Source organism: Canis lupus, chromosome 4, assembly GCF_048164855.1.
Source record: "Canis lupus baileyi chromosome 4, mCanLup2.hap1, whole genome shotgun sequence".
Taxonomy (NCBI): domain Eukaryota; kingdom Metazoa; phylum Chordata; class Mammalia; order Carnivora; family Canidae; genus Canis; species Canis lupus.
This window is the reverse complement of record NC_132841.1, coordinates 77282121-77308475: the sequence shown is the minus strand read 5'-3', so window position 1 is coordinate 77308475 and position 26355 is coordinate 77282121. Positions and strand designations below refer to the sequence as shown.

General features: G+C 34.3%; 2 long non-coding RNA genes across 6 annotated transcripts in view; one reads left to right on the top strand and one right to left on the bottom strand.

The window, feature by feature from the left end:
- Nucleotides 1–26355, bottom strand: part of LOC140632707 (uncharacterized) — a 668295-nt gene that overhangs the window by 221536 nt on the left and 420404 nt on the right. The gene's annotated exons all lie outside the window — the stretch shown is intronic.
- On the top strand, nt 13485–26055 carry LOC140632709 (uncharacterized). 2 transcript variants are annotated; one of them, XR_012030357.1, is made up of 4 exons: nt 13485–13620; nt 20168–20310; nt 22901–23103; nt 25874–26055. It is a non-coding gene; the product is annotated as an uncharacterized lncRNA (long non-coding RNA). The 2 variants fall into 2 exon arrangements; XR_012030356.1 differs by lacking the exon at nt 25874–26055 and having other exon boundaries at nt 22901–23415.

Here is a 26355-nt window from a genome sequence, read left to right as displayed (position 1 = left end):
AAGGGCTGCTAAGAGAAGCAAAGGGTATAAATCAATAATAAAGACACACAACCAATTTTTTTTCAAATGGGGAAAAACACTTTGAACTGACATTTAAAAGAATATGATGTGCAGTTGTCCAATAATCACATGAAAAAGTGTCCAGTGTCACTGTCATCAGGGAAAAGCAAAATAAAATGACAAAGAGATACCATTCCACATGCCTCAGAATAGCTACAAATAAAAAGACTGACAACATCAAATGTTAGCAAGGATGTGGAGCAACCGGAGCTCTTATACGTTGTTGGTGGAAGTGGAAAGTGGTACAATACAACTGGAAAATTTTATGACAGTTTCTTATAAAGCTAAACATAAACATACCCTATATTCCAACAATCCCACTCATAGAAATTTACTCTAGAAAAATGCCGACATATGCTCACAAAAAGCATTGTACAAGTATGTTTATATACTTTTACTCCTAAAAGACTCAAACAGGGAAAAGAAATCCATCAATAGGAGAATGGATAGATAAATATTCAATGGAATGTTACTCAGTAATAGAAAAGGAACTAAAATAACAACATGAATAAATCTCAAAAAATTATGCTGAACCAAAAAATATGTAAAATTGTAAATTTTCTATAATTTATAAATCATATTCCAGAACAGAAAAAACTAACCAATGGCAAAAAAAATAAAAATAAAATAAAAATAAAAAAGTGACTTTCAGTTGGGATTGACTGGAAAATAGCATGAGGAAATATTCTGGGGTGAAGGCAACATTCTATGTATCAGTATGGGTATAATATACATGTATATGCATTTTTCTTACAAAAATCACATCAAAACTGTAACCATAGTACAATCTAGCTAATGGATTTTATATTCATGTATTAGAGGGGAAAGCAATTTACTCTAAATTAAAAAAAAATAAGACTAATTTGTGGATAGAAAGAAGGATAAATAGATGAATATGATTTTTTTAAACCTTGCTATGAAATGTAATGATTGGGTATAGGTGGCAGATGGACACATGTTAATTGCAAAGCTCTTTAAAATTTGCTGTATTTTTGGAATTTTTATAATAATGATTTTAGAAAAATGAGTAAAGATTTCAAATAGTTTTGCAAGAGAATATAAACAAAATAAGCATATGTAAAGATGTTCAGCATCATTAATTGTCAGAAAAAGTTTAATTAAAATACAGTGAAAAAAAACACAGCGAGATACCACTACACAGCTACAAGGATGGCTAAAATTAAAGACTGATGATAGAAGTGTTGATGAGGTCTTGGAATAACAGAGACTTTCATACTAGAATGGTGGAAATATAAAATTGTCAACCACTTTGGATAACAATATGGCAGTTTCTTAAACTATAAAACTCCAAAACTCCTTTTCAAAGTCTTTAACCATATTCTCATAAAGGCCTGGACATGAATCTTAATAATGACTTTATTCATGATATCCAAAAACTAGAAACAAATCAAATGCCTAACACCCAGTGATAAATATTGTGATAAATACTGTGATATATTCATATAATTGAATATTATTACTGAGCAATAATATGGAATGAATTACTGATACATCAACATCATGGATGAATTCAAAATCATTTTTGTTGAACAACGGAAGTCAAAATCAAAAGAATACATTTATATGAAAGTATAGGATAGCCAGCTAATGTAGTGTTGACTATTGAAAAATGTGGGGGTTTGCAGCACCAACCCCTGCCCCATGCAGCTGAAAATCCACCCATAACTTTTGACTCTGCACTTTATCAATTGTTTACCAATAATATAAACAGACAACAAATATTTTGTGTGTTATATGTATTAATTACTATATTCTAATAATCTAGAGAAAAGAAAATGTTATTAAGAAATCATAAGAAAGAGAAAATACATTTATAGTACTGTAGTATATTTATTGAAAAAAATCTGTGGATAAGTGGACCCGCATGGTTCAACCCCATGCTGTTTAAGGGTCAACTGTATAATTTCAGAAAACAGGACAGGGCTGGTAAAGATGAGTGAAGTTTTTGAGGTGTTGGAAATATTATACATCTTCTTTAGAGTGACGTGTATATACGTTGGTGTGTTTATCAAGACTCACAGAACTCTGAACTTAAAATGACCGTATTAAAAAATAAATAAATAAAAAATAAAATGACCGTATTTAATTGTAAGTAAATTAAACCTTGATATAGTTAATTTTATATAAAAACATGCATTGCTATTATTAGCTCCGCTGTGGAAAATTTGGAGAATCCCATGGTTGAAGAAAGAGTAGAAAAGCTGAGGGCAGTGTCTCCTAAATTGTGAAGGAGACCAGCAAGCTGCTGAAGGTCTAGCTCAGTGTTCTCTAACTTCACAGGGGATTAGAGGTGTGCTTGATGCAGAAATGACCTCTATCATCACTGAAGGGAGGCAGAAAGGAGAATAGGAAAAGGAGATAGAAAAACCTATGTCAAACACCTTGACATTGGTCATGGTCCTAAAATTGGAGTTATTTAGAGTGAGCGTATGTCCCTATTTGCCCAGGGTCATTTTCTGTTTATTATTCTCATCTCATGTAATTGCTAATAGTGTACCCTCTTACTCTGGAAGGGTATTTTCCAGTTTAGTATCTAAATATTACAATCATCCAAACTTTGCCACATTGGAAACACTTTTATAGACCATTCCTAGAATTTTACAATTTGTTTGTATCTTTAGTCAAACCTACCTGTCAAGTTTAAACCCCAGAACTCTACACTTAAAGCAGGTCAAGACCCATGTCTTTGGTCCTGATCCCTGACTCAGTCCTTGTGACTCACACTTGCATCTTGGATTCTTTTCATCCGCTCTGCTTGACCACTACACTTTACAGCAGAGTAGAAAGTTAGTTTTTTTTTAAATGCCATCTAACATTTATTAGACATACCTGTTAATTTTTGGTGTTGTTTAGCAAGGACTTTGATTATAATACTAGAGTTTAATTTGAAAACACCTGTTAAGATACTCATATGAATTTAGTCTGAAGACGAGTTCATCCTGTCCTTTCTGGACCCCAACAGAACCATATATTCCTCAACTATCAGGACATCCCCTTCTCTGATTGTCTCATGGCTGTTCACATGTTTGTTTCTCTATTGTTATCAATTATCCTCAGTCTCCAATTCCATGCCTGGCAGAGGGACAGTTTTATAATAATGATTTTCAGGCTGAAATAAATTTTACTTATATGTGATTTCATAAAATGAAAGTGAGAGAGACAAAGAGAAACTGTAAGAAATTTTACTGCCTGAGGAAGAAGTCCACAAAGCTAGGAATCTCATATGGAATAGTGGGTACACTGAAGAAAACCTTCATCGAGTCACCACAGAGGCAGGGCAGCCCTGTTATTGGCTGGTATGATCCTCACTTACAAGGGATGACTATTTTGGAGTTTAGTGAGCTTCCATAGCATATAGGTAATCAAAGTTATTAAGAGAATTGCTTTACCTTAAAAAGCCATGTAAACAAAATGGCAACATACACAAGGAGATAAATGAAAATGTTAAGTATAGAAAGACACACTTTTTGACCTTTCATCAAAAAATTGCAAGCACATTAGTATCATTTTCCTCTTCTTCTGCTCCAAGCACCACTTTTCTTGGAATATCAAGCATAATGGCATGTTTTCCATCTTTTGAAAGAAAAACATGAGTAATCATTGAAACAATCATACTATTTTGACATTGTATTATTATTATTACAACTAGTTACCAGCACTGGTTGCTAAGGGGTGTGGGTGTCTTGTTTGTAGTGCACTTTCATAAGTCACTTTTTAATTACAAAAGTGCAAGCATATAAAATATTAAATTGCTGGAGGAAAAGGGAAAGCAAGGATGAAGCCTTATCTAATCTGCAAAATACAATGATTAAGTGTACTGTCTTCAGTAGGGTGTTATAGAAAGTCAAACAATGAAATTCCCCATCATGATTCTGCATTTCGCAGGGGGGAAGCATTCAATAGCAACATTAACAGCCACACGAGTGTCAGGAGGCAGAAGGAAATTGTAAAATGCTGGCTGCACTTTACAAGGGCTTCTTTCTTTCTCTGACATAAGGAAACATTGATTGGAGTGATTAAAAAAAAACTTTATATAATTCGTGAATAGTTTAGAGGAAAAATCACACTAAATTATACTCCTTATTTATAACTTCGGGTAATATATCAGTTGTAAGACTTATTGTTTGAGTAGCTGATTCAGAAAATAATAAACACACACACACACACAAATCCTTAAATTAAAACTCGATTGAGAATGAAAAATGATCCCATAACCCTAAAGGTTTTTTCCTATAATGTATTATTGCTTTAATAAAAAATCTATGTTCTCCAACTGACCCACTTTTCCTTTGGTGGAGATTTTAACTACTACATAAGAAAAATAAAATTAAAATATGAAAAAAGGACCTTTTACAGTTGGTCTTATTTTTCAAATTTTCACTTTAAGACCACGGTTTGATTATGTTTCAAATTTTCACTTTAAGACCACTGGTTTGATTATGTAAACAACAACAACAAAATAGAAACAAACTGGTATGCAGAAACAGTAACAAAACATTTTTAAATATTATTTTTAAAACTTCTTAAAATATATTTTAAAATATTTTAAAGTATCTTAAAAATAATTCCCAATTTATGTAGCATTTTCACAAATATTACCACACAACTCCATTCTAATATAGGCAATGTTATTCCCAACTTATGGACGAAGCAATTGAACAGTGGAGAATTCAAGTGGGTGCCTACAGTCACTAGCTAGTAAAGAATAGAGGAGTCAGTCAACCCCTGTTTTCTTTCTCTAAAACTACATGGCTGCAACCCTTGTTATAATCCCACCTATTTGTCTGGGTTCAAACTTTCCATTGTCAGTCTGGAAGCTGAGGCAAAACTACAACTGATAATACAAATCATCCATAGCTTCAGCACAGCTCAGCTTTTGAAAATACCATGAGTATTTGGAATATCGGAAACTTTTAGATTTATCATAGTCTTAAAACTCTTGTGTGTGTGTCTATCTTGTTTTTTACTAGAGTACACATTCAAGAACTGACCATTTTATAAATAAGCTTGCTAGGTAAAGCTAAGTCATTTTTGGAGAAATTATTTAGAATCTTAAGTTTCTTTCTGGAAAAATAACAAAACAACCTACTCAAGTTGAAAAATGCTCATCATTGTTTCTCTGCTTCTTAAATGTCATATAGTTGAGATTTCAATACGACAGTGCCCATACTGCTTCGTAGTGCATTTTTTTCTAGTTTGTTCTATGAGGAAAATTTAAAATTGGCATCTGTTTTTACCAAGAACTGCCTTTGGAAGTGTCAATACCTCAACAGGTTTCTACTGATCCTATGAAAACACTTAAGGCCTTTTGGGAAGGGCTGCTTTCATGGTCATCATTTTAATATAACTCTTCTCACTTCACCCATATCTTGACCTTTCTGTGATTATTCATTCACTTCAATCAAGTGGAGTGGAGCTTCTCTCGCTCCTTCCATGAAATGATGAACCAAAATGTTCTTTTCTCATTTTTCCAATGAGGTCTTTAGCCTTAAATTGCCTCCTCCTTAACCCATCTGAATCCCTACAACCAAATCTGATTATGAGAATCCCCATGTTCTTGCCTTTTTCCTTTATCTTGCTAAATGATTTGCTTTGAGAAGCAAACAGCAGCAGCAAAGAGCATTTCAAGTCTCGGGCTTGAATATATTCAATCTCCAGTCCGCCACCTGCTAACTGAGTAAATTTTAACGAGTTATTTATGTTTCGTGAGCACCACTTCCACCTCTATAAATGGGGCAGGGATGCAAATGATAATACGTGTTTCCAAGAGTTGTGAGAATTAATAAAATAACATGTGAAGCACTAAGCAAAGTGGAACATAATTAAGATTTAATAAATGGCAGTTAATTTTATCATAAATGATGATCTGATTACTTCCCATTGCTTCTGATCCTGGGTACTGTGTACATGATTTCCAAATCCAATATCCTTCATAATTCCCAATATTTCTATTAGAGATCTTTTTTTTACAACAAAGCTGGTCAAAAACTTTGGAGTCTTATTTCATTCACCTCTCCCATTTGATTCATTTTAGGCTATGGATATATTTTACGTTTCTGAAGAATACCTCTGAACATGTCTTTGCCTCAGCACCCCATACCCATTCTTAGTTTCTCCTTACTTAAACATGTTCAGTGGTGTAGACTTTCTTTTTTAAAAAGGTGTTATTTATTTATTTGACAGAGAGAGCAAGTAAGCACAAGCAGGAGGAGTGGCAGAGGGAGAGGGAGAAGCAGGCTCCCTGCTAAACAGGGAGCCCAACATGGGGCTCTATCCCAGGACTCTGAGATCATGACCTGAGCTGAAGGCAGACACTTAACTGATTGAACCACCCAAGGGACATTGACTTTCCATAAATAAAGTTGAAATTTCCCAGACATTCATTCATCCATTTTCTACTATGTCTTTGTTTATTCTATTCCTTTGCCTAGAATTCTTTAGCCAGTATTGGTATTTAGCTAAATGTCCTTCACTGTTGTTGTTGTTGTTTTTAAAGATTGATTTATTTATTTTAGAGTGAAAGGAGAAAACGCAGAGGAGAGGGGCAGAAGAAGAAGGAGAGAAAGTCTCAGCCAGACTGCTGTGCTGAGTAACAAGCCAGATGTGGGGCTGGACCTCAGGACCCTGAGATGATGACCTGAGCCACCAACAGGAGACAGATGCTTAACCAACTGTGCCACCCACCCACCCCAAAATGTTCTTCACTGTTAAGTTTAACTCAAAAACCTTTACTAACCCTACCTCCTTCAAGTAATTATAAAGTTTCTTATGTTATCTACATTTTACATTATATCCTAGGTATTTGCATTTGTGCCAAATCTCCTATTTTAGGTGTTGGATCTTGTTACACTTATATTCTCATGTTTTGTTATTCTTAAGAATATAATACTTGTACCTAAAAAGCTGGTAGATATGAGGTTATTGAATTTACATATATACATATATAAACTATATATAAAGTATATATATGTATATATATAAATAAATACATCGACTGCATATACTAATATAAATACCCATTCCATCTCTCCTGATTCATATTTATAAAAAAACGATTATTGTACAGTTGTTTAGATGATTAATTATGAGGGGTTGGATACTTCTCAGTGCTTCTCCAAAAGTATTTTGCAACTGGTTTACATCGGAAGTTTCTTGTCTATATGCCTCAGACTGTACATATTGTCCTTTTGCCACTTAGAAAGGGATGGAGTATTAGGACATATATGGAAAAAGAATTATTAAAGGAAGACAGAGAAACCCTGCTCTTTCTTCATCTATCTTCATGGATACTATTTCCACTCCCCATTCTATTCCACTGTCATTATTACGTATGTTTCTTTACTGAAGCACACCTGTAAAACCAGGCCATTTTGTAAGTAAGTTTGCCTGTGTGGAGTCAGTCATGTTTATGTAAGTTATTTAGGGTCTTGGGTTGCTTTCACAAGAACAAAACAATCTGTTCAAGTTGGAAAATGGGGGTATAAACATTTATATGCTTTTACCAAGATAGATAAGAAACATGCTTAGGTATATACGATTCTTAACTGCTGTTGAGTTTTGTACATCCCCAAACTTTAGGCATAATAGCCTTTCTATACCACATTGGATTCTACTGCATAGAATGTACTTCCATGGACTGCTAACATGTCTAGGACCTCAGAGTAGATACCAGAGAAAGTTTATTCTCTGAACTTTCACGTCGTAGCATTATCACTGATGACTGTTTCTATCTCTTCAACTTGTTTAGTGGTTGAGAGGTAATTTAAAGGTCAGCATATATGCCTTATAGACCTTAGTCCAATTATAAGCTATGTGTCATCTCTCCCTCCAAATTACTTTTCACACACTCCCCCATACAGCTAAATCAACTTCAAAGAAATGCTTTGCTAAGCAACATGAAGCTTCTGAGAGTAACTTTTGGCTTTCCTTTGCAGTTCTACAAAGTTTGTCCACCCTCCTCCTTGTCCTTTACATTTTTCTCCTTCTTTGTAAGAAAATTCTCATTTTTCTCTTTTATCTCAAATATCTCTAGCCACTGATGTAGGTTAGGTAGTACTTGAAATTTAAATATACTAAAAATACCATCAATCAAGGACTAAAGTTTTTAAGATAAACTGACTCAATTGGACAACTCATCAAAGACTGATAATCAACTTTTTAAAACTCTATTTTTAACAATCATAGAAAAAATATTTCCAAGATTTTCTATAACTAGACTTAACTGACTTTCCTCATACTACTTCTGGAATAAGGATTTTAGTCAAATATTTGGGTCTCTGTGGCTATGGATTATGAAGCTCAACCTTCTGATGCCCAAAGAAAATGACTGAAAGTCATTTTTGTACATTTCAAATATTTTGGAATGGTTCTTCAGAAAACATCTATTTTATTAACAAATCAAGAGTGGGAGCACTGTTGGATGAGGTGGCATGAAAAAAGTGTATTTAAGAGAATAGGAGAAGATGAGGACATCTGAAAATAGCATCAATATTAAAAGAGGAAGCAGAAGAAACCAAAAGAGAGAAATAAAAAATAACCAGCAACGTAGACTTGTAAGGAGAACAAGGAGTGACATCTCAGAGAGAAAGAAAAATTTACTAAGTCATATGCCTCCCCTTTTCAAAAATAGCTTTCTTGAAATATATTTTAGTGTCATATGGATTTGACTATATTTCCTGCCAAAGTGGGAAACCAGTCTCTAAAAGAAGTAACAGGACAAGTCACTCTGGGTGCTATGTGCTTTTGGATGGAAATCGGCAACATCCTGGCAAAACAAAGACCAACACAGTAAACAGTGTCATTTAATGAAAAGTGTGTTATAAATAGGAAATTGAACATCCATGAAGGTCTGTGTCTTATTAACCAATTTATAGCATGACACAATGTTTTCATTTATGTTTTCAGTCATGATATAATCAAAATAGATATAAGAAGTTTACAAAAAAATACTTTAAATACTATTTAAGTTTCTACAGCTTTTTCATGTTATTTTAGTTTTGCAGTTGTTAAAATAAACACTGACGTTGATAATTTTCCTCATTCTATGTGCTATTTAATTTTCATTTTAATGGATGCAACTCATACATATATTCTCTAATAATATCCAGCTTCACTTGGACTTTTTACATTTTTGTCTCCAGGACCTGAGATGTCTCCCTGAGTCCTTTATCTAATTCCCTTTTCTGAAGGGGAGCTAAATAGCACACATGTTTGCTTTCTGCCTTCACCTAGTTGCTAGAAAAGCTCAGTCCAAAAGCAGTTGGTGACAGAAAGTGAAGACGGCCAATCTGAGGTGACAATATTTTCATCACAACTAAGAATGGAGATTAAAGCCAAAACCAAGAGAGACTACAGGGAAAAACCTAGAGGAAAATATCATTAAGATAGTGGTAACTCACATGTATATAGTGCTTGGTATGTGCTGGGCACTTTTCTAGGTTGTTTGCATATTTAGTTAGTTAGGTCTTCCCCAAACACTATGAAATAGAAGATAATACAGTATTTTCCATTTTACAGATACAGAAACTGAGGTACAGAACGTGTAAGTAGCTTGGCAAGGTCGTACAGACTGGCAGATTTCAATCCAGGCATCTTAATTTTCACAGATCATTGTCTTAACCACAACAATGTTTTGCTTCCCAGGAAAGGAAAACACTTTGACTTCAACAGGAAGGTCTTAGGTTTTGTCTCTTACTCAGGAAGTTGCCAACTCCTCCTCTTACTGATGTTCTTCTGGCCTCTGAGATTCCTCAGGATGGCCCACTAGATGAACTAGACCCAGTTCAGGTGTAGAGTTACACTAACATATAAATGACTCGTTTTGTACTACTCTCTACTTGTTCTTATTTTAACTCAGCAGGGAAAGTGGGCTGATAAGAATGGACACGGATATTTTTACTCTGGAATTGTAAGAAGAAAACATTAAAACCAAATGATATGAGAACTTGTGGCCATATTGATGAACTCTCCCAGCTTCTCAGTAGGCCAGTTTCCAACTCAGAGGTCTTATTGACAAGTTCAGAACTCATTTTCTACTGATAAGTGCTGATATAGGTCTTAGCGTTAATTTGTGCATCATCCCATTTTGACCGGTCACTGCTCATTCCATGCCAGTTAAAACTTTCACCCTTGTCACCACGCTAGTGTTTTTCAACCTATTCCTTCATTTCTCACCTTCCACACCCAACACTTATAGGTGGGACAGCAGATTACAGTCAGAGCAGAGGTTGAGAGAATTGCAATATGTTATTTTACCTCAAAATGGATAAGGCCAAATGGACTTTAGTGTCTAGGCAGGAAAACAAAATATGGAATATGAAGGCACAATACAAGTGTGCCTGATTTCAGTTATTCAGAGACACCTCTGAACATGGTCATCAGAAATTCTGTCTTTCTTATCCACGGTACAGATGACTACAAGCTTCTCTCTAGAACCTACTTTGAATTCCTAACACTGGAAAGCATAATTTGAAGATTTCAGGGAACACAGACTCATTCCAAGATTTTGCATCACCTTCAAACTCTTTCAAAGACCATGACTTGGAAGGATAGACCTAAATGGGGGAGAGGGAGGTGTAATTTCTTGGTTTTCTCTTTTTCTTAATTGTGTCCATATTCATATAGATATGTTTAATTTGAATATCCGTGAGCTTCTTATCTTTATGTCCTCAGAATTATGCATCTGTCTAACTTCTGGCCATTGTTTTAAGATCATACTACTAGAAAATTCTAATGGCTAAAATCATCTCATTTTTCTTTTTTGCAAAGTTCTTCTTCTTTCCTTCTTGTTTCTTTGGTTTTACATTCTCTTTCAGTTCTCGTTTCTCATTCTGTCTAACATAACTGATTCTAATTCTTCCTCACAGCAGACTTTCTTCATTTTTATTTCACTTTGGAGCAACATAATTTAGATGCTAGGAATGTCTTTACTTTAATATAGTATATCCTATAAATAAGAGCCAAAACTTTAAGCAAATATATCAAATAAATATACATATATTAGAAATAATTGAAAATTCAAAGCAGTCAGGAAGGCATGGGAGGTAACTCCATCCTACAAAATGCTTGCTCTGTATCCAAATGTCCCCATCCTTGACCATATTTTAGCACCTGCCTTGAGGCAGTGCTATGCTCTTCGGCTAATGGACAATAATGACCTCGGTCGAGAGATTAGTACTAGTCATGGAGTAGTTGCACCGAAAGTAATACACATGGGAAACACTATTATTTACGAGGTAAAGTAGAAGTTTTGTTCTGCCAAATTTTTGATGGAAAGTTACTCTAGACTAGGATACTTCCATTTCATGACAGAGGAAAAGATATGGAAGGTCACTGGGGATTCTTAAACTTTTTTCTTGTAAGGAACATGCATCACTGCTTCTCGCAACTCATTGTTTAAACCAAGTCACATGACAAGGTTTCTATCAACGGGTGGAGAAGAAATCTTTTCATAAGGAAGACTAATAAAAACCACATGATCAAACCTGAATATGGAGGGGGAGGGTGTTTTCACAAGTGAAGCGAGGAAACACTTGGAAATTGGAATTTAATCTAGACAAACACCTATACAATTAAAAGCAAGACCACAGTTTACAATCAAGAACAACTCTTAGCATTTTTCATTTTTTAATGAAGGGTCAAAATTGAAATCTGCCACAGACAGAATTAGCTTTTTTTTTTTTTTTTTTACATCACTGCCTGTAGATATTCAATTAGAAATTTGAAATTTAAATATTTTAAAAAGAATGGAGCTGTGTGGTGGATTTTTTTTTCTCCAGAACATTTAAATTCCTCCACATCAAAAACTATTTCTTTTGATATCTCTAAAAGCAACCACATGACTTTCTATATGGAATTCACTTTCAAACAAGAATATTTATTCTCCCCAGTTGCTGGCACCATAAGGTGAAAAGTGCTTCTCAGAAGTTGTCTCACCACTAATGGGAATTTTTAATCAGGAAATGTTGTCGGACTAATCTAATAGACTTAAGTTAAGACCTCAGTGTCACTGAAGCCTAAAATATCCCTGTAGTTCCACATATAGAAATCTCTGAATGATGTAGTCCATCCCTAAAGAGGTATTATGCAAATGAATGCATTTAGTTAATATGTACTGTAAACAGATCACTACTTCTTTATTCCTTTCTAAATCACAGCAGAGATTAAAACTGTAATACTCTTATTACCTAACAAAATAGCTAAATATTTAAAGTAGATTTGCAAAGAGCTTCAAGCCCAAGATAACACCCCCTTAAATTTGAATTGGGTTTTTCCTCCAAAGGTCATAACATCTTACATGCTTTGTCCCAAACTCCCAGGAAAACAAAAACAAACAAACAAAAAAAAAAAAAAACAAAAAACAAACAAAAAAAAAACCACCACATTTATCCTAGAAGTAAAGTATCAAGTCATAGCAGCTTTCTCTGGCCACTGAGAGATTACTGAATCTTTTATATTCTCATCTTACTAAATTCCAACCCAGTACTCACTGACAAAGGAAAGAGTGACGATCAGATGTAACATATAAGTCAGAAAAATCAGACTCGAGATGCAGAACACAATTGATTGGTTCCTTCTGATTTAGTGGCCTCACAGTTAACGGCAGTCTCCGTTAGAACTCATCCCTGTCACATTGACCGGTTTTACCACTAGCAAATGATTTCAGGTGAGAATGAAAACTGAATAATGATCTTTTCATTTGTCTTTTAAACCTTTATTGAATACAGACAATGAAGTAGGATGCTATGGCTTTGGCTCTATCATTTTAAAAGGTTCATTTTTATGAAGATATTTTTGAGCCATCATAAAAGCTGGATGCAACTGACAGCAAAGCTTTTCCTCTCAATTATGCAGAAGCCAATTGATCAAACAGTACTGGTTTTATTAAACATGCCCAACATCCCCTTGGGATCACCTATATTCTGCCAGAGAACTTTCCTTCTCTTTTGAAAGACATAAAAAAAAAAACATGGATAAATGATGACTTTCAAATCAGCAAATTTGCTTTTGCTTTTCTGTTTTTAATCTGTTGCTGAACCGAGGTAATATATTTCTTTATTGTTCAAGAACAGAAAGAACCAAAGGACCCAAGTGCAGTTTTGCGGTTGGAGCAGAAAAGTTGTGTGATCTTAGGCAGGAGAAAGAAGAGAGGAAACAGATAAATCTACACTGGTCACTCTCAGAGAAAGAGAGACTCAATCAAATGCATTACAGCTTCCTTAGAGAGGAAAATGGGCCTCAGTGCAGCACTGAAAGGCAAGTTTTAAGAGTGAAGGAAGTGATCAGCTCAGAACAGTGTAGCAGCCGATAAGTAAATGTTGTCAGAGGGTCTTCTGTATTCTTACTAATGGCCATTGTGACTTGCCATTGGCACATAATAGATCATTGTCCTGGAGATGTGAAGAGGTCTGAAATGTCCAGAGTGGTAAAAGAGTTTTCCAACACCCAGCATTCTCTGAGGCAGCGAGGCCGGATACACAAATGTCAGGGGAGAAGCAGAAAATACCAGAAAATCTGAAATACAACCTATACATTCATCAGGTTTTCAAATACCTATTTCACTTGTGCCTTAACCCTTTTGAAAGTCATGTTTTTGTTTTATTTCTGCTGGTTTGCATAAATGCTTCCTTTTTATTTTATTAAAATTCTTTCTTTTTTTTTTTAATCCTATTTTCCTATATCAGTGCTTCAATGTGTCCAGACCTTCTCTATTATTTTTTTGTCCTTTGTCACAAAAAAAGAAAAAAGGTATCACTTTGACCTTTTACTTCTTACTGGTATTTTATATAACATTTAATTTTATGCAGAAACAGAAGGTTGTCTAAGTAACTAAGGGGATTCGTGGCAGGAGTGAAGAAAATCAAGTCGATTATATGATATGTCTCTGTTTTCATCAAAGTTAACCAATTATTTCCCCATGAAAATATAAAGTTCAGTCAATACTTTCAGATGGTACATGTTACAATTTATAAAATTGCACTGTTATTCTGTATTTTAGTTTCTAAAATATTTTCATTGCGTATATTGATAGGACATAATTAGGAACCATGCCAAAGATTTTAAGTTATAAAACCATTGGAATAAAAATACAATTACCAAAATAAAAATCAAAGCCCCTGTAGTGGATTGAATGGTAGACCCCAAAAGGACATATATGTTCAAGTGTTAATCACAGAATTTATTATCGTTAGCACTATACTTTTGAAAAAGAATCTTCTCAGATGTAATAAAATTAAGGACCTTCATGAAAAGATCTTCATGGATTATCTCTGTAGGTCTAATAGAGTAGGCAGTTAGTTGGACCTGAGCTGGAGGCAAGGGTAGCGATAAATAAGTCACACATTAGAAGCCTGAGGGTACAACATCCTGACTGCCTGACTTTCAACATCCTAGCCTTGTGGCTTCCAACACTCTTGGCTGACAAAGATCCACAGGTGTGAAACATGTACTCTTCTCTTCAACTTCTGCCCCAAGATGACCCCCTATGTTCATTATGATGTACTTGCTTTGCAGTTGCAGTGCCACCCCACCATGGGGGAAGGCTGCCAAGTCAGTTCAGGTATAAACCTGGTAGGATCAAAACCTCCCCCCATCCCTTCCTGACCGGTGGGAGGAGTTCCCCAAATGACTGGAAGCAGTCTGCATTAGAGACCACACCCTCCATGTCCATGACCTAAGACCCCACTTACATAAAAAGGAAAGACCTTTGTAGCCTCAGGCCAGTTACCATCTCTATGCCTTCCTACCTCCCACCTGGAGAGTATACTGTCTTAATAACCTGCTTTGTGCTTGCTACCTGCTTTCTGGTTGTCTTTACTGGAACATGGATCCTCACATAGGTCTTTTGTGGGGAATCCAAGAACCAGCACCTCCATTCTCACAACGCAGACCCTCCTATCAGTAATAAGCCCTAAATACAATGACAAGTGTTTTTATAAGGAACACACAGAGACAGAAGAGGGAAAGACACACAAAGTAGAAAGGCAATGTGAAGACAGAGGCAGAGGTTGGAGTGATGTAGTCACAAACCAAGGAAGCCAAGGAATACTGACAGCCATGAAAACCTGGAAGAGACAAGGAAGGATTATCCCCTAGAAACTTAAGAGGTAGTGTGACCCCACTAACACCTTAATTTTGGATATATGGCGCCCAGAATTCAGAATTGTGAGAAAATAATTTTATGTGACCTAGTTTGTGTGATTTGTGATAGCAATCATAGGACAATAATACATCTTCCAAAAGTGCGTGTGTGTGTGTGCATATGCATGTGTAGTTGCCCCTTGAACAGCATGGGTTTGAACTTCGTGGGTCTACTTATATGCGGATTGTTTTTGGTAAATATAGAACTGTAAATGTATTTTATTTGCCTTATGATTTTCTTAATTACATATTCTTTTATTTAGCTTACTGTATTATGAGAATACAGTGTATAATACATATACAACATATGTGTTAATCAACTGTTTATGTTATTGGTAAGGCTTCTGGTCAGCAGTAGGCTATTAAAGGTTAAGTTTGGGGGTAAATGGGGCAAGGTTACTTTTTTCTGTCCTTAGGCATTTCCACACTTGATGAATATGAGCTTTGGATTTCATGGCCTTGGTTCATGCCCAAAGAATACATTGGGAAATAATCCTTTCAATAATCTAAGATTCATTCTCTCAGGATGGATTCATATCAAATCTGCATCCTGTCCTTGCAGAGGAGTTCACTGAAAATAGCTAGGCTGACTCAAAGCAGGAGAGCATGAGTAAGGAATATTGTCAAGGGTTTGAAACCACATGTGGCCCCATGAGGATCTGCTGCTTCAATTCACACTCTAGTCCTAAAAAATAAACCACATTGTCTCTGGAAAATTCTCCTTTTATTGCAATCTTTTCCCCTGTATCTACATTTCTCTCTCTCTCTCTCTCTCTCTCTGTTTCTGTGTCTTAGAAAGAGGAGTAGCAAAAATAACTAAGGATAGAAGGAAATAAGGCACCATGAACAAAAGCCAGCAAGTGACAAAAGAAACTTATCTAGAAAATTTTAAATATTTGAATTACACACAGAGATTTTAAAAAACTAGTGATTATGCCTAAGGACATAAAACCTAAGCTTGAAAGATACATAGCAAGCAAGAAACAATAAAGAATAATCAAAGATATTTGAAAAATAGCTCAAGAGAACTGTTAGAAATTAAAACCTGAATAATTGGAATAAGAACCCAGTGGACGTTTTTTACACAGATTAAGAATGGAATTATTAAATCAGGCTGCCGCTTTTAGGAAAGAGTACAACAAAAAGATATAAAAAAAGATAAAAAGAAAGATGTTGATATATGAAGAATAAAATAAGAAAGTTTAATAAGCATGTAATTTAAAATAAATAAATAAATAAACGTGTAATTTTGGTTCCAGAAGTGAAGAAGAAAGAGATCATGTCAGAAAATATAATGTAAAAAAAAAATTCAGAACTGATAAAATTAGAAAATCATCGAAGTGCAACAAAGCTCAAGCAAGGTAAACAAAAAATACCCATCCCCATATACCCACAGCTAAATATGACAACCCAAAAAAGAGATCGTAGGAGCAGGCACAAAGGAGAAGATTCGTACTAATGGTGCAATGATTATAGTGACAGCTGCCTTTGCTTATATGAGAGTGACAACCAGAAGATGGTGGCATCACATCTTGAATGTGCTAAAAGAAAATATCTCTCAAATCAGTATACTGTAAGCAGTGTAAACTTATTTCAAGAACAAGAGCAGGCAAATAAAAACTAAGAGTTTGTCATTAGCACATTCATAACAAAATAAATTTTCAAGTATATGCTTCAGAAAGAAGGAAAGTGATCCTGGAAAGAAGATTAGATATTCAAGAAATAATAAAGAACACAGAAAATGATAAATACGTGAATAGATTTTAAAACAACAATTGACTTCAGAAACAATGTCTGGTGGTCTATTATTTGTATTTTACAGATGTGGAAAGAGAGCGACAGAGAGCTTGAGTAATTTTCTCAATATCATATAACTATTAAGTGGCAGACCTAAATTTGAACCCAAGAATACTGATTCCCAAACTCTATGATTAAATCCTCTGTTTGATTACTTTTCTGAAAAAAAAAGAATACAGGATGAATGAAAGGACAGAACCCATCTTACAGAATTAATAAGTTATGAGACAGATCTGAAAAAAGAATACAGGAAGACAGAGATAAAAAGTCAGGATTCACGATCTGTGGCCCCACCACTGAATCTCCTAGCCATCTAAACTTGTATAAGTTCCTTAATATAGCTCAGCTCAGCTCCAGGGGAATAAAATGTGGTGTCCCCTCTGCTAAACTTTTACAAGGACAAACTGCAGAAAAGCTTTAGGAATAGAATGAGAAAGTAAGGACCAGCTTCTGCATCTTTATATTTTACTTACCACTCAACTCAAGGGAGCCCTATAAAAAAGGGAGAGAGTGCTGTGGGGGCCAGGGGGAAGGTGCTGCTGAGACCTCAGTGACAAGAGGCAAAGCAACAAAGTTATGCACTCCCCTTTCCTGTTTCTGTTTTTTTTTTTTTCTAAGATTCTTGTTAAGGATGGATGTGGATGATTTTGAATTCAAGGTTCCTAACCCTTTTGGGGTCATAATTTACTCCATCCCCTAATATTTTAATGTTTTGCTTATTCTTAAGGGCTGTTATAATAACAGAATCACTGAATTAGAAGTGGGAATTGCAGAAATCACCGACTGTGATGTTGCCTCAAGTTTTGATTTCTTCCTCCTCCATCCTCTCACGTGTTCTTGAGCTTCAGAACCAGAGGTTCTCGTTTTCCCAAATTTCCAAGTACATTGGTTGGGGCTTATTTCATTTAGACCTGGCCAAAGGGGAATGGAAATAATCATTCATTTGTTTATTCAGTACACGTTGAGTACTGACCACGAATTGTTCCATGTGGGAATAGAACATACCAAGATCTCTAGCCTCTTAGAGCTTGTATTTGAGCAAGGCTGGCAGACAATCAACAAAATAAATAAGGATTCACAATGTTAATAGAAACCTATGAGTAACAGTAGATTATAAATGGACCCTCTTCCAAAAACAAACAAAAAAACAAGATGAAGGAAGGAAGGAAGGAAGGAAGGAAGGAAGGAAGGCAGTAAAGCAGTAAGAAGTCAGGAATGCTGAGGTTGGATTAGACCTCAAGGATAAAACTGAAATGTTTTATTTTACTTATGAGACCAATTTTTAGAAAATAATTAGTGGTAAAAAAGTATATACTACCTCAAAATCAAAAGATTAATTCCTTTCTGACTCATCCAAAATTTTTAAACTGTAGCAAACTCGAACACAAATATCTTCAATATGATTTCATTCCTATTTTCTGAGGAGAGATAAGCATAACAGTTTTCTGTTGAAAATTTCTCACTCACAGAGATCTGCTTCTCTATTTTACTCATTGCCACAAGTCTAGATAATCACAAATAGGACTTGAAGAAAATCTGTATATAAGCATGAAAGAAAATGATGTGGGTTCAAATGTACTTCAAGAAAAAGCTGTAAATAACTATAAAGTGAAAAAACTTATTTCAATCTATAAAAGGATCTCCATATATATGTATCTTTTAAAAACTCATTCAGAAGGCGTTGATATACAGCTGACCCTTGAACAATACTGGGGGAGGTAGTTAGGGACAGTGACCTTCTGCAAGGTCAAAAATCTCATATAACTTTTGACTCCCCCAAAACATAACTATAAATAGCCTACCATTGGCTGGAAGTCTTGCAATAACATAAACAACTGATTAACACATTTTTTGTATGCTATATATATTATCTACTGTATTATTATAATAAAGTAAACCAAAGAATATGTTATTAAGGAAATCATAAGGAAGATAAAAAATATTTATGGTACTGTACTACTATATATGTCGATTGGTCGGTTTCTGATGAGTGCTCTCTGCCTGACTTGCAGGTGGCCATCTTCTCTCCATTTCCTCACATGACAGAGGAAAAGAGGGTAGGGAGAGAAATATTCCTGTTATTATAAGACTATGGTCTTGTCAGATTAGGACGAGACATAATTATTTACTAAAGACTATATCTAGGTATAGACCTATTGGGTATTAGGGCTTCAACATAAGAATTCTGAGAAAACAATTCAGTCCATAAAACCCTGCTTCTTTGTGCAAAGTATGAAGTCATTCAGACTGCAATAAATTCCCTCACAATCTATTAATGTGTAAGACATGAGTAAGCATCACTGGACATCAATTTGACACACCCATCTATTTGACACAATATATTAAGCAGATGTGTATCTTTAAACCATTAAGTTAAATATTCCATAATTCTTAGCTCACTCTTCACCAACTCCTTTTCCAGGCCTGTGCGTCAGTGATATGTGGTCACATGAGTTCCTAAATGAAGTTATAGGGAAAGAACTGAAAACGGAAACATAAATGTTGATATAAAAAGCAGGCCCTCCTTGAAAGAAACAGAAAGTCAGTGATAGCAGATAGAGAAATATATTTTTAGAAAAGATTAGAATTAAGCTATTTACATGTGTGGAATATATAATGATAGTAGGATGCCCATGTAAATGTGATGAATGCTTATCCAGAAAAGTAGGATGGCTATTCCAGAGACATTTCATAAGTGGAGGTATATGACAGAGTAATCATTTCAAAGCAAAACGTTATAAAGGACAGAACATAAACTTAGGATTTGGGTATTCTTGAATTTGTATTATGGACCTACTATAAAATTTGACTATGAAACAGTGGATAGCTCACTCCTCATCTTTTGTCTGAAATACTGCAAACTAACTACTAGAAATCGTATTACTAAGTCTGAGATTACCGAATAATTTCAATTAAGTAAAAAAGAATACAAAGCTAGGTATATAAGAAGTGCTTTCTAAAATATGTTTACATCATATTCGACCTTCGTTTTTTACCTGTAAAATGTTGATAAACAATATCCCTGGTTTTTTTTTTCACAGAATAAATTAAATTATTTATGTAACATTTCCAATCTAGTGGCTGGTACATAATAAGTACACAAATGCTATATTGTTACCTTTTTTTTTTCTTTCTTGCTCAACTGAACTAGTTACTTAATCACTAATAAAGAGATTACAGAAAGAAAAGAAGGTCAACAGCGAAACATTGGTTCAACCTTACCCTAAAATTTGAAAAATGAAGAGAACAAGCAACAGAGTTAAAGAATTCACAAAGGCAGGAAGAGAAAATCAGGTGAGAAAAAAATGTATGGGAAGTGAAAGGTACATAGAGTTTATAAATAAGGGGCAGTCAACAATGTTAAAGCCAACAGAGAAATACAAATTTTGAGTGCTAAGAAAAAGGTATTGATTTTGCAATTTGAAATTTGTTGGTTTCTTCAAAGAATGGTTTAAAAAGAATGGCAGGAGAGGAAATCATATTGTGTGGAATTGATGAAAAAATTGGAAGGACATAGTGATAAAAGAATAGGGGGAAAAGTGGGTAATTGCCTGAGGGCTGGAGAAATCAATGTGAAATGGGCTTTTTTCCCTTAATAAGAAAAAAATATTTTACATGTTTATGGAATATAATTAGTGAAAGTGATTATTTTGAGAGAAGACAATAAAGAAGGAGGGATTAGGAGCATAGGTGAAGGCAGCCGTTTGGGAAAGATGGCACATACCTTTCTTCAAAACAGCCAGAAATGGGGGGTGGGGGGGAGATGGCAGAATGATGTGGTGGTTTCTAAGAGTAGAGGATGTGGTCACAAGAATATATTTTTACAAGGAAGAGACAGGCTATAGAAATACACCCCAGGTGACTGATCTTTTTCAGTGAAGTAGCCTGTAAATTCATCTCCAAAAGGGTTTAAAGAGTGATGCCTTCTGTGGAAGCTCATGGAAAGTAGAACAATACCTAATTGATCTCAGTATTTCAGCACATAGGGAAGTAGTTGGATACTTGGCATTCAAAAATAATTGCTGGGCTGAAATGTGTGTTTGGGTCTTGAAGAGGCTGGAAATGGATTGGAAGAGCCAAATGAAAAAACAAAAACAAAATAGGAATGAATTGAAGACATATGCACACACAATTGAAGAGTTGCAGTGACAGCTCAATTGAAGTTAGAGAACATAAATTTGGAATGAACCCAGTCTTGGAAGATAAGTCCTATTTTAAATCCTAAGGGAGGCTTGGTAATGAAATCCATTAAGAATACACTACCCAATTGAAAGTTGAAAAGGAGATTAGGGAAGACAAATGTAATTACCCGAATTGTAATTTGGTCAAGACACCAAGGTTAATAACATTCCTCCTTTTTCAAAAGTTGCCATGAATTTTTTAATACCTTATAATGGCCAGTGTCACAATTCTTATTTCTTATACAAGAGATGAACTCTTTGATATGCATTTTTAAATGTTAAGCATGTATATTAGGGATATGTACTCACCATTACACAGACACATATAGTTGTACTTATACAAATACTAGAGAATACATTTGTTTCAATTCGGTAAAGTGCTTAGATGGAAAACAGCTGTTTCTTTCTATTGCAAATTTGACAAAAAGTTGAGATTAAAAATGGGTTCTATCATGATAACTAAAGGTAAAAATAATGTTTGGGCTACAATGATGTTTAGAAGTTAAGGGCATGGTCATTAGACCTCAGTGCAAATCAGATTCCACCACTCTCAAGTTACGTATACTCTAGAAAGTCATTTTTTAACTGGAAAGCAAGGAAGAAACTATGTCATATTATAGGGATTTTGAATAATAAATAAGATAAAGTATGTAGAATGCTTACCACATTTTTATTTCTCCGTAAATATAAATTATTATATTACCTATTAACAGTTTTAATTTAATGCTCTTTGATCCTAACTATTGATATATAGACCAACAGTAATGGAAAGCATTGTTCAGAAAATACCATCATCCTTTAGTAATTTCAGAATATGAAACAACTGTCTGAATCTTACATATTTATTATGCTAATTTTTTCTGATACATATGTATATTTCTTGATGTAAATTTTGACCTATTTGCATTTGTAAAATGAGCCATTTTATAAAGGGATTCTATCGTTTGTTTAAACTTAAAAACAATGTTAAGATGGTATTAAGCATTAAGCATATATAAAAGTTCTGTGAATCTTTAATACCCCTTCAGAAATTGTCTCTTCTCTTTTGAGTAAAGTAGATTTGTATTTGGCTAATACATATTCCTAAAAATATATGGTAGCTTAAAAATAAACTAAATTTTATATATATACATATTTATATACATAACATATTACTTGAATAAATTTCATGTATATGTTATACTTAACTATTGTCTCCTATAGTAACAATATGATAATAATTCAATAATCACACATGACTGTTGACTTTAATATTAAATAAAATACATTAAAGAAAACTAACTTTTGAAAAACTCCCTGGATGAAACAGGTGAGGGAGGTTTGAAAGCAATACTACACAATACACTTAACATTGTCATTGCCCTTTCCTTCTACAGTGCCTCTAAAGGAAAAGTAATAGAAAGTGTTTAAGAAATAAACAAAATGTGTAACTCTATGTCTTTATCGATTTATAGCCCATATCCAAATATGTCAGTCATAAGTCAGTTTTCTAATCAGTTTAAACAAAAATGCATTTCATTAACCCCAAAAATGGGAAACCCAGGAGATGGAATTATTTTAGAGATTATTGAATGTGTGTGTGTGCGCGTGTGTGTTTACCCACACGTGCAGATGTATTTCTTTTATCTGCTTAGTTTCTCCTCATTTTCTGCACTGTTATCTATGTGTTACCTGTGTATTAATAGTATTGTTTCTTATTGAAGAACTGAAGAAAATGGCTGAAAACAACTTTAAACTTACGTGAATTCAGCTGGAGAACTTCTGAATAAAGAGAGAAACTGTAGTTCCCAGTGCCTTTGTGGATGGATCTTTGTGGAAACCCTTGGGATTCACTTGTGTTGGGGTTTGTGTCCATTTCTGGGTTAACTACTCTGACCAGAATAGTGGATGTCTGGCTGCTTGCTAGGTATGTGTCACATGCCTACCTGTATGTTGGGCAGGAGCAGGAAAACTAATGAGTAACCACATAAACTAGTACCTATTAACAGCGAAGAGACAAGCTTCAAAGCAAAAGGAGTACTGTGGCCAGAAGAATGGAAAGAGGAACAGTGTGCAGATAAAAAGAGAAGCTAAGTCAACTTTCTGACGAGATTCCAATAAATACTGATGGGCCCCAACTTACAATGGTTCAACCTCTGATTTTTTTTTCTTTTACTTCATGATGATAAAAAAGTGACATATATTCAATAGAAACTGTACTTTTAATTTTGAATTTGGATCTTTCCCTGGCCTAGCATGTGTGGTACAATTCTCCCTTAAGATGAGGCCTGGTCAGCAAGCTGCAGCTGGCAGTCTGCCATGTGATCACGAGGGTAAACAACTGGTACACTTATAACCTTTCCGGCCCCAAACAAGCTTTCTGATTTTCACTTTCAGTATATTATTCAACAAATTACATGGGATATTTAACACTTATTTATAAAATGGGTTGGATTTGGGTTGGATTATTTTGCCCAATTGTAGGCTAATGTGAGTGTTCTTAGCATGTTTTATGTAGGCTAGGCTAAACTATGATGTTCAGTGAAGATTAGTTGTATTAAATGCATTTTCAACTTACATGGATTTATTGGGACATATCCCTATTGTAAGTCAAGGAAGATCTGTAAAGAAGACATGGAATTACAGAAAATATTACGTGAAAATAAACATAGTTTTGCATGACATGCTATGCACTGGAGTCTAGGCCCTTTGCTAACTTAGTCTAGGACTTTGTTCAAATCATTGATATTCTTTATAACTTAGTATCCTCATTTCTAAAACTAGGAGACTGAATCTATCTTTATGATGCCCACTAGATTCAAAACATTTTAGCTTTTAATAAGTTAACAAGTATGTTTCCTGGATATTATCGATTTAAAGAGAAGCAGCAGAAGAAAGTGGATAGGTAATTGGCTTTGGGGTCACATAGATCTATATCTTAGATCTATCATTCAGAAGCTATATAAACTTGCACAAAGAAGCAGTTTCCTCTTCTGTACAATGGTGATGGGCAGACAGAAATATTTACCCCAGCAAAGTGGTTGCAATAAATACAGGGGATGACTATAGAGCCTGCCGTAGATATACTACTTAATAAATGTCAAGTTTTTTTTTTATTCTTGCCATTATTATTTGTTATTTTTATATTCCTCAGAAAATATTTTGCACATTTCTCATTGGGCACATGTCTAAATACTTGACATTTTTGTTTGAATATAGAAAATAAAAAGTCATCCTTCAACCAATTTCTGAGTTCAGTTGGTTATGAGTCAAAAGTGAAGTGTTTTTAAATAACCTGCAGCAGCATTTGGAATTTATAAAAAGGCAAGGTTCAATTCTATCTAGAGTATTTGGAATACAATTTTTCTATTCAGACTAATTTTGGGGTCACAGAAACTATGTATGTTGTTGCTTCCTTCTCTCTGTTCCCTTGTCCCTATAGATATGGACATGGAGAAAGTGGAACAGTCATTACAGGCACTTCTCCATAGAATGATGCCATTAAAAAAATTCTCATCAGAAAATGACACTTAACTGACATGAGAAGTTAAATGCTATTTTATGTTGAGTGGCTATCACCAGCATTTTCAATACTTAATTAAAGAAAAGCACATTTCTTTTGAATAAGCACTTATTAAACACACTACATTCAAAATGATCTTTAGGTAATTGCAGAAAGAGGGATGGAGAACTCTCTGCAATTTGTATTATATCTCCTGATGCAACGTTTTATTTTATTGGTTATCATAATGGGATATGAATGTCATTGAATTCAAAAGAGAAACCAAAGGGAAAAAAATTAATGAACAAATGGATGAATAACACATCACAATGGTCTATTTTTAATTCTCAGAGAATAGGATTGATAGCTCCCTTTAGGATCTATTTCAATATACATATTTATGTTTAAAGATATTAATTTAAGCCAATGCACACATGTATCAACAGATAAACCGCATATATATTTTAGTTGACTATCTAAGGGCTAAATGTTGAAATCAACATTAATCCAAACTAACACCAAAGTCAACTATCTCCATCATAGAACAAATTGTATGAACTCTGTGGTGTAAGAGTAAATCTAAAATGAAAATCAAAGAAACAGGGAAGCGAGGATAATTCAAAACATCTAAACATATCCATATGATGGATTAATTCACAGCTATAAAACATATTGGCAAATCTCAGAAATATTATATTGAGTGAAAACTAAGCATAATGTTAAATTATATAATGATATTTACACATATTTTATGAAACACAAGAAATGCATATAGTTCATGAAGTCGTATGTGTAGTCAGATTAATTAAAAATATAGTCACCTCTGGAGAGTGAAAGAGGCTGACAGAGACTAGGAAAGGATTGAAAATCTAACTTTACTTTTAATAATTATTGTATAAAAAATTGAAACAAAAATGGCAAGGTGATGGGTAAACAGGTATACAAACAGGTATACAGATATGTCTAATTATCTTTATTATTTTCTATATGTTTTAAATCTTCAAGTAAAACCCGAGGGACTGATTCAGAGTAAGTTCATCTCTCTAGTTTTATATTTTAGAAAAGATAATATAACTATTTGAAGATTCTCTACTAATCTATACTTCCGTTATTGACAAATTTCAGAGTCTCCAAATTAAACAAGAATAATATATAGCAATTATAAACAAATGACGTTGCTGTTTCTTTCCACCAGGTTCAAGAAAAAAATCCTAATTTAAAAATGAAGTTAAACTTCCCATGACTCATAAGGCTCAGAGGCAACTGAGACTACATCTGTGTATGTGTGATTAAGGAAAAATAGAAACTAAAGCTGTAGAAACAGTGAAGGAATGACTAAAATTTTTGACTATCAAAACCACTAATCTTTAAAAATTAAAATGCTTTTAGATGATAATGAGTACACTGCATGTGTTTTTATTTTTCTGAACAATGAACATAAAGAGAGTTGTAAACATTTTGCTTAATAATACTGACTGGTGTTGAGATGCTATACAGACATTCTATTCTGTATGTATTGAGATTTTTCTTTGTCATTCAGCTGTATATAATTCCTTTGATGACTCTCTAGCTCTATGCATTACATAGCTAGCCAGTCAAACAAACACAAAGGTCAGATTAGCTTGGGATTCCTAAATGCTCCTAGAATCATTTTTACATTTTGTTCATGTATAGTCA